Source organism: Ambystoma mexicanum, chromosome 2p (assembly GCF_040938575.1).
Source record: "Ambystoma mexicanum isolate Mex_15411 chromosome 2p, UKY_AmexF1_1, whole genome shotgun sequence".
NCBI lineage: Eukaryota > Metazoa > Chordata > Amphibia > Caudata > Ambystomatidae > Ambystoma > Ambystoma mexicanum.
Window position 1 is genome coordinate 85227110 of NC_090923.1, and position 10730 is coordinate 85237839.

Consider the following 10730-nt stretch of genomic DNA (forward strand, 5'->3'; position numbering starts at 1 on the left):
AGGCAGAATAACATGGACTGATGAGGTAGCCCATCGGGCAGAATAGCATGGACTGATGAGGTAGCCCATCAGACAGAATAGCATGGACTGATGAGGTAGCCCATCAGACAGATGAGCATGGACTGATGAGGCAGCCCAACAGGCATAATAGCATGGACTGATAAGGTAGCCCATCAGGCAGGATAGCATGGACTGATGAGGTAGCCCATCAGACAGAATAACATGGACTGATCATGTAGCCCGTCAGGCAGAATAAAGTGGACTGATGAGGTAGCCCATCAGGCAGAATAGCATGGACTGATGAGGTAGCCCATCCGGCAGAATAGCATGGGCTAATGAGGTAGCCCATCAGGCACAATAGCATGGACTGATGAGGCTGCCCATGAGGCAAAATAGCATGGGCTGATGAGGTAGCCCATCAGGCAGAATAGCATGGACTGATGAGACAGCCCATGAGGCAGAATAGCTTGGGCTGAAGAGGCAGCCCATGAGACAGAATAGCATGGGCTGATGAGCTAGCCCATCAGACAGAATAACATGGACTGATGAGGTAGCCCATCGGGCACAATAACATGGACTGATGAGGCAGCCCATCAGGCAGAATAACATGGACTGATGAGGCAGCCCATCGGGCAGAATAGCATGGACTGATGAGGTAGCCCATCAGGCAGAATAACATGGACTGATGAGGCAGCCCATCGGGCAGAATAGCATGGACTGATGAGGAGGCAGCCCATCAGACAGAATAGCATGGACTGATCATGTAGCCCATCAGGCAGAATAAAGTGGGCTGATGATGTAGCCGATCAGACAGAATAGCATGGACTGATGAGGCAGACAATCAAGAAGAATAACATGGACTGATGAGGCAGCCCATCAGGCAGAATAACATGGACTGATGAGGTAGCCCATCGAGAAGAATAGCATGGACCAATGAGGTAGCCCATCAGGCAGAATAGCATGGACTGATGAGGTAGCCCATCGGGCAGAATAGCATGGACTGATGAGGTAGCCTATCAGGCAGAATAGCATGGACTGATGAGGCAGCCCATGAGGCAGAATAGCATGGACTGATGAGGTAGCCCATCGGGCAGAATAGCATGGACTGATCATGTAGCCCATCAGGCAGAATAAAGTGGGCTGATGAGGCAGCCCATCAGACAGAATAGCATGGACTGATCATGTTGCCCATCAGGCAGAATAAAGTGGGCTGATGAGGTAGCCCATCAGGCAGAATAGCATGGACTGATGATGTAGCCCATCAGGCAGAATAGCATGGACTGATGAGGCAGCTCATCAGGCAGAATAGCATGGAGTGATGAGGTAACCCATCAGGCAGAATAACATGGACTGATGAGGTAGCCCATCGGGCAGAATAGCATGGACTGATGAGGTAGCCCATCAGACAGAATAGCATGGACTGATGAGGTAGCCCATCAGACAGATGAGCATGGACAGATGAGGTAGCCCATCAGACAGAATAGAATGGACTGATCATGTAGCCCATCAGGAAGAATAAAGTGGGCTGATGAGGTAGCCCATCAGGCAGAATAACATGGACTGATGAGGCAGCTCATCGGGCAGATTAGCATGGGCTGATGAGGCAGCCCATCAGACAGAATAGCATGGACTGATCATGTAGCCCATCAGGCAGAATAAAGGGGACTGATGAGGTAGCCCATCAGACAGATGAGCATGGACTGATGAGGTAGCCCATCATGGAGACTAGCATGGACTGATGAGGCAGCCCATCAGGCAGAATAACATGGACTGATGAGGTAGCCCATCATGGGGACTAGCATGGACTGATGAGGCAGCCCATCAGGCAGAAGAGCATAGACTGATGAGGTAACCCATAAGGCAGAATAGCATGGACTGATGAGGTATCCCATCAGACAGAATAGCATGGACTGATCATGTAGCCCATCAGGCAGAATAAAGAGGACTGATGAGGTAGCCCATCAGGCAGAATAACATGGACTGATCATGTAGCCCGTCAGGCACAATAAAGTGGACTGATGAGGTAGCCCGTCAGGCAGAATAGCATGGACTGATCATGTTGCCCATCAGGCAGAATAAAGTGGGCTGATGAGGTAGCCCATCAGGCAGAATAGCATGGACTGATGATGTAGCCCATCAGGCAGAATAGCATGGACTGATGAGGCAGCTCATCAGGCAGAATAGCATGGAGTGATGAGGTAACCCATCAGGCAGAATAACATGGACTGATGAGGTAGCCCATCGGGCAGAATAGCATGGACTGATGAGGTAGCCCATCAGACAGAATAGCATGGACTGATGAGGTAGCCCATCAGACAGATGAGCATGGACTGATGAGGCAGCCCATCGGGCAGAATAGCATGGGCTGATGAGGCAGCCCATCGGGCAGACTAGCATGGACTGATGAGGTAGCCCATCAGACAGAATAGCATGGACTGATGAGGTAGCCCATCAGACAGATGAGCATGGACTGATGAGGCAGCCCAACAGGCATAATAGCATGGACTGATAAGGTAGCCCATCAGGCAGGATAGCATGGACTGATGAGGTAGCCCATCAGACAGAATAACATGGACTGATCATGTAGCCCGTCAGGCAGAATAAAGTGGACTGATGAGGTAGCCCATCAGGCAGAATAGCATGGACTGATGAGGTAGCCCATCCGGCAGAATAGCATGGGCTAATGAGGTAGCCCATCAGGCACAATAGCATGGACTGATGAGGCTGCCCATGAGGCAAAATAGCATGGGCTGATGAGGTAGCCCATCAGGCAGAATAGCATGGACTGATGAGACAGCCCATGAGGCAGAATAGCATGGGCTGATGAGGTCGCCCATCAGGCAGAATAGCATGGGCTGGTGAGGCAGCCCATGAGACAGAATAGCATGGGCTGATGAGCTAGCCCATCAGACAGAATAACATGGACTGATGAGGTAGCCCATTGGGCAGAAAGGACTGATGAGGTAGCCCATCAGGCAGAATATCATGGACTGATGAGGCAGCCCATGAGGCAGAATAGCATGGACTGATGAGTCAGCCTATCAGGCAGAATAGCATGGACTGATGAGGTAGCCCATCGGGCAGAATAGCATGGACTGATGAGGCAGCCCATCAGACAGAATAGCATGGACTGATCATGTAGCCCATCAGGCAGAATAAAGTGGGCTGATGATGTAGCCGATCAGACAGAATAGCATGGACTGATGATGTAGCGGATCAGACAGAATAGCATGGACTGATGAGGCAGACAATCAAGAAGAATAACATGGACTGATGAGGTAGCCCATCAGGCAGAATAACATGGACTGATGAGGTAGCCCATCGAGAAGAATAGCATGGACCTATGAGGTAGCCCATCAGGCAGAATAGCATGGACTGATGAGGTAGCCCATCAGGCAGGATAGCATGGACATGAGGCAGCCCATGAGGCAGAATAGCATGGACCGATGAGGTAGCCCATCGGGCAGAATAGCATGGACTGATCATGTAGCCCATCAGGCAGAATAAAGTGGGCTGATGAGGTAGCCCATCAGGCAGAATAGCATGGACTGATAAGGTAGCCCATCAGGCAGATGAGCATGGACTGATGAGGCAGCCCATCGGGCAGAATAGCATGGGCTGATGAGGCAGCCCATCAGACAGAATAGCATGGACTGATCATGTCGCCCATCAGGCAGAATAAAGTGGGCTGATGAGGTAGCCCATCAGGCAGAATAGCATGGACTGATGATGTAGCCCATCAGGTAGAAAAGCATGGACTGATGAGGCAGCTCATCAGGCAGAATAGCATGGAGTGATGAGGTAACCCATCAGGCAGAATAGCATGGGCTGATGAGGCAGCCCATCGGGCAGAATAGCATGGGCTGATGAGGCAGCCCATCGGGCAGAATAGCATTGACTGATGAGGTAGCCCATCAGACAGAATAGAATGGACTGATCGTGTAGCCCATCAGGAAGAATAAAGTGGGCTGATGAGGTAGCCCATCAGGCAGAATAACATGGACTGACGAGGCAGCTCATCGGGCAGATTAGTATGGGCTGATGAGGCAGCCCACTAGACAGAATAGCATGGACTGATCATGTAGCCCATCAGGCAGAATAAAGGGGACTGATGAGGTAGCCCATCAGACAGATGAGCATGGACTGATGAGGTAGCCCATCATGGAGACTAGCATGGACTGATGAGGCAGCCCATCAGGCAGAATAACATGGACTGATGAGGTAGCCCATCAGGCAGAATAACATGGACTGACGAGGCAGCTCATCGGGCAGATTAGCATGGGCTGATGAGGCAGCCCACTAGACAGAATAGCATGGACTGATCATGTAGCCCATCAGGCAGAATAAAGGGGACTGATGAGGTAGCCCATCAGACAGATGAGCATGGACTGATGAGGTAGCCCATCATGGAGACTAGCATGGACTGATGAGGCAGCCCATCAGGCAGAATAGCATGGACTGATGAGGCAGCCCATCAGGCAGAATAGCATAGACTGATGAGGTAGCCCATAAGGCAGAATAGCATGGACTGATCAGGTAGCCCATCAGACAGAATAGCATGGACTGATCATGTAGCCCATCAGGCAGAATAAAGAGGACTGATGAGGTAGCCCATCAGGCAGAATAACATGGACTGATCATGTAGCCCGTCAGGCAGAATAAAGTGGACTGATGAGGTAGCCCATCAGGCAGAATAGCATGGGCTGATGAGGTAGCCCATCAGGCAGAATAGCATGGGCTAATGAGGTAGCCCATCAGGCACAATAGCATGGACTGATGAGGCCGCCCATGAGGCAAAATAGCATGGGCTGATGAGGTAGCCCATCAGGCAGAATAGCATGGACTGATGAGTTAGCCCATCAGGCAGAATAGCACGGACTGATGAGGCAGCCCAGGAGGCAGAATAGCATGGACCGATGAGGTAGCCCATCGGGCAGAATAGCATGGACTGATCATGTAGCCCATCAGGCAGAATAAAGTGGGCTGATGAAGTAGCCCATCAGGCAGAATAGCATGGACTGATGAGGTAGCCCATCAGGCAGATGAGCATGGACTGATGAGGCAGCCCATCGGGCAGAATAGCATGGGCTGATGAGGCAGCCCATCAGACAGAATAGCATGGACTGATCATGTCGCCCATCAGGCAGTACAAAGTGGGCTGATGAGGTAGCCCATCAGGCAGAATAGCATGGACTGATGATGTAGCCCATCAGGTAGAATAGCATGGACTGATGAGGCAGCTCATCAGGCAGAATAGCATGGAGTTATGAGGTAACCCATCAGGCAGAATAACATGGACTGATGAGGTAGCCCATCGGGCAGAATAGCATGGACTGATGAGGTAGCCCATCGGACAGAATAGCATGGACTGATGAAGTACCCCATCAGACAGATGAGCATGGACTGATGAGGCAGCCCATCGGGCAGAATAGCATGGGCTGATGAGGCAGCCCATTGGGCAGAATAGCATGGACTGATGAGGTAGCCCATCAGACAGAATAGAATGGACTGATCGTGTAGCCCATCAGGAAGAATAAAGTGGGCTGATGAGGTAGCCCATCAGGCAGAAGAACATGGACTGACGAGGCAGCTCATCGGGCAGATTAGCATGGGCTGATGAGGCAGCCCATTAGACAGAATAGCATGGACTGATCATGTAGCCCATCAGGCAGAATAAAGGGGACTGATGAGGTAGCCCATCAGACAGATGAGCATGGACTGATGAAGTAGCCCATCAGGCAGAATAGCATGGACTGATGAGGTAGCCCATCAGGCAGAATAGCATGGGCTAATGAGGTAGCCCATCAGGCACAATAGCATGGACTGATGAGACCGCCCATGAGGCAAAATAGCATGGGCTGATGAGGTAGCCCATCAGGCAGAATAGCATGGACTGATGAGGCATCCCATGAGGCAGACTAGCATGGGCTGAAGAGGCAGCCCATGAGACAGAATAGCATGGGCTGATGAGCTAGCCCATCAGACAGAATAACATGGACTGATGAGGTAGCCCATTTGGCAGAATGGACTGATGAGGTAGCCCATCAGACAGAATAGCATGGACTGATGAGGCAGCCCATGTGGCAGAATAGCATGGACTGATGAGGCAGCCTATCAGGCAGAATAGCATGGACTGATGAGGTAGCCCATCGGGCACAATAACATGGACTGATGAGGCAGCCCATCAGGCAGAATAACATGGACTGATGAGGCAGCCCATCGGGCAGAATAGCATGGACTGATGAGGTAGCCCATCAGGCAGAATAACATGGACTGATGAGGCAGCCCATCGGGCAGAATAGCATGGACTGATGAGGTAGCCCATCAGACAGAATAGCATGGACTGATCATGTAGCCCATCAGGCAGAATAAAGTGGGCTGATGATGTAGCCGATCAGACAGAATAGCATGGACTGATGATGTAGCCGATCAGACAGAATAGCATGGACTGATGAGGCAGACAATCAAGAAGAATAACATGGACTGATGAGGTAGCCCATCAGGCAGAATAACATGGACTGATGAGGTAGCCCATCGGGCAGAATAGCATGGACTGATGAGGTAGCCCATCAGACAGAATAGCATGGACTGATGAGGTAGCCCATCAGACAGATGAGCATGGACTGATGAGGCAGCCCATGAGGCAGAATAGCATGGACCGAAGAGGTAGCCCATCGGGCAGAATAGCATGGACTGATCATGTAGCCCATCAGGCAGAATAAAGTGGGCTTATGAGGTAGCCCATCAGGCAGAATAGCATGGACTGATGAGGTAGCCCATCAGGCAGATGAGCATGGACTGATGAGGCAGCCCATCGGGCAGAATAGCATGGGCTGATGAGGCAGCCCATCAGACAGAATAGCATGGACTGATCATGTCGCCCATCAGGCAGAATAAAGTGGGCTGATGAGGTAGCCCATCAGGCAGAATAGCATGGACTGATGATGTAGCCCATCAGGCAGAATAGCATGGACTGATGAGGCAGCTCATCAGGCAGAATAGCATGGAGTGATGAGGTAACCCATCAGGCAGAATAACATGGACTGATGAGGTAGCCCATCGGGCAGAAAAGCATGGAATGATGAGGTAGCCCATCATCAGAATAGCATGGACTGATGAGGTAGCCCATCAGACAGATGAGCATGGACTGATGAGGCAGCCCATCAGACAGAATAGCATGGACTGATGAGGTAACCCATCAGGCAGAATAACATGGACTGATGAGGTAGCCCATCGGGCAGAATAGCATGGACTGATGAGGTAGCCCATCAGACAGAATAGCATGGACTGATGAGGTAGCCCATCAGACAGATGAGCATGGACTGATGAGGCAGCCCAACAGGCATAATTGCATGGACTGATAAGGTAGCCCATCAGGCAGGATAGCATGGACTGATGAGGTAGCCCATCAGTCAGAATAACATGGACTGATCATGTAGCCCGTCAGGCAGAATAAAGTGGACTGATGAGGTAGCCCATCTGGCAGAATAGCATGGACTGATGAGGTAGCCCATCAGGCAGAATAGCATGGGCTAATGAGGTAGCCCATCAGGCACAATAGCATGGACTGATGAGGCTGCCCATGAGGCAAAATAGCATGGGCTGATGAGGTAGCCCATCAGGCAGAATAGCATGGACTGATGAGACAGCCCATGAGGCACAATAGCATGGGCTGATGAGGTCGCCCATCAGGCAGAATAGCATGGGCTGGTGAGGCAGCCCATGAGACAGAATAGCATGGACTGATGAGCTAGCCCATCAGACAGAATAACATGGACTGATGAGGTAGCCCATTGGGCAGAAAGGACTGATGAGGTAGCCCATCAGGCAGAATATCATGGACTGATGAGGCAGCCCATGAGGCAGAATAGCATGGACTGATGAGTCAGCCTATCAGGCAGAATAGCATGGACTGATGAGGTAGCCCATCGGGCACAATAACATGGACTGATGAGGCAGCCCATCAGGCAGAATAACATGGACTGATGAGGCAGCCCATCGGGCAGAATAGCATGGACTGATGAGGTAGCCCATCAGGCAGAATAACATGGACTGATGAGGCAGCCCATCGGGCAGAATAGCATGGACTGATGAGGAGGCAGCCCATCAGACAGAATAGCATGGACTGATCATGTAGCCCATCAGGCAGAATAAAGTGGGCTGATGATGTAGCCGATCAGACAGAATAGCATGGACTGATGAGGCCGACAATCAAGAAGAATAACATGGACTGATGAGGCAGCCCATCAGGCAGAATAACATGGACTGATGAGGTAGCCCATCGAGAAGAATAGCATGGACCAATGAGGTAGCCCATCAGGCAGAATAGCATGGACTGATGAGGTAGCCCATCGGGCAGAATAGCATGGACTGATGAGGTAGCCTATCAGGCAGAATAGCATGGACTGATGAGGCAGCCCATGAGGCAGAATAGCATGGACTGATGAGGTAGCCCATCGGGCAGAATAGCATGGACTGATCATGTAGCCCATCAGGCAGAATAAAGTGGGCTGATGAGGCAGCCCATCAGACAGAATAGCATGGACTGATCATGTTGCCCATCAGGCAGAATAAAGTGGGCTGATGAGGTAGCCCATCAGGCAGAATAGCATGGACTGATGATGTAGCCCATCAGGCAGAATAGCATGGACTGATGAGGCAGCTCATCAGGCAGAATAGCATGGAGTGATGAGGTAACCCATCAGGCAGAATAACATGGACTGATGAGGTAGCCCATCGGGCAGAATAGCATGGACTGATGAGGTAGCCCATCAGACAGAATAGCATGGACTGATGAGGTAGCCCATCAGACAGATGAGCATGGACTGATGAGGTAGCCCATCAGACAGAATAGAATGGACTGATCATGTAGCCCATCAGGAAGAATAAAGTGGGCTGATGAGGTAGCCCATCAGGCAGAATAACATGGACTGATGAGGCAGCTCATCGGGCAGATTAGCATGGGCTGATGAGGCAGCCCATCAGACAGAATAGCATGGACTGATCATGTAGCCCATCAGGCAGAATAAAGGGGAGGGACTGATGAGGTAGCCCATCAGACAGATGAGCATGGACTGATGAGGTAGCCCATCATGGAGACTAGCATGGACTGATGAGGCAGCCCATCAGGCAGAATAACATGGACTGATTAGGTAGCCCATCATGGGGACTAGCATGGACTGATGAGGCAGCCCATCAGGCAGAATAACATGGACTGATGAGGTAGCCCATCATGGGGACTAGCATGGACTGATGAGGCAGCCCATCAGGCAGAATAGCATAGACTGATGAGGTAACCCATAAGGCAGAATAGCATGGACTGATGAGGTAGCCCATCAGACAGAATAGCATGGACTGATCATGTAGCCCATCAGGCAGAATAAAGAGGACTGATGAGGTAGCCCATCAGGCAGAATAACATGGACTGATCATGTAGCCCGTCAGGCACAATAAAGTAGACTGATGAGGTAGCCCGTCAGGCAGAATAGCATGGGCTAATAAGGTAGCCCATCAGGCACAATAGCATGGACTGATGAGGCCGCCCATGAGGCAAAATAGCATGGGCTGATGAGGTAGCCCATCAGGCAGAATAGCATGGGCTAATAAGGTAGCCCATCAGGCACAATAGCATGGACTGATGAGGCCGCCCATGAGGCAAAATAGCATGGGCTGATGAGGTAGCCCATCAGGCAGAATAGCATGGACTGATGAGGCAGCCCATGAGGCAAAATAGCATGGGTTGATGAGGTAGCCCATCAGGCAGAATAGCATGGACTGATGAGGCAGCCCATGAGACAGAATAGCATGGTCTGATGAGCTAGCCCATCAGACAGAATAACATGGACTGATGAGGTAGCCCATCACGCAGAAAAGCATGGACTGTTGAGGCAGCCCATGAGGCAGAATAGCATGGACTGATGAGGCAGCCTATCAGGCAGAATAGCATGGACTGATGAGGTAGCCTATCAGGCAGAATAACATGGACTGATGAGGCAGCCCATCGGGCAGAATAGCATGGACTGATGAGGTAGCCCATCAGGCAGAATAACATGGACTGATAAGGCAGCCCATCGGGCAGAATAGCATGGACTGATGAGGCAGCCCATCAGACAGAATAGCATGGACTGATCATGTAGCCCATCAGGCAGAATAAAGTGGGCTGATGATGTAGCCGATCAGACAGAATAGCATGGACTGATGATGTAGCGGATCAGACAGAATAGCATGGACTGATGAGGCAGACAATCAAGAAGAATAACATGGACTGATGAGGCAGCCCATCAGGCAGAATAACATGGACTGATGAGGTAGCCCATCGAGAAGAATAGCATGGACCAATGAGGTAGCCCATCAGGCAGAATAGCATGGACTGATGAGGTAGCCCATCAGGCAGAATAGCATGGACATGAGGCAGCCCATGAGGCAGAATAGCATGGACTGATGAGGTAGCCCATCGGGCAGAATAGCATGGACTGATCATGTAGCCCATCAGGCAGAATAAATTGGGCTGATGAGGTAGCCCATCAGGCAGAATAGCATGGACTGATAAGGTAGCCCATCAGGCAGATGAGCATGGACTGATGAGGCAGCCCATCGGGCAGAATAGCATGGGCTGATGAGGCAGCCCATCAGACAGAATAGCATGGACTGATCATGTCGCCCATCAGGCAGAATAAAGTGGGCTGATGAGGTAGCCCATCAGGCAGAATAGCATGGACTGATGATGTAGC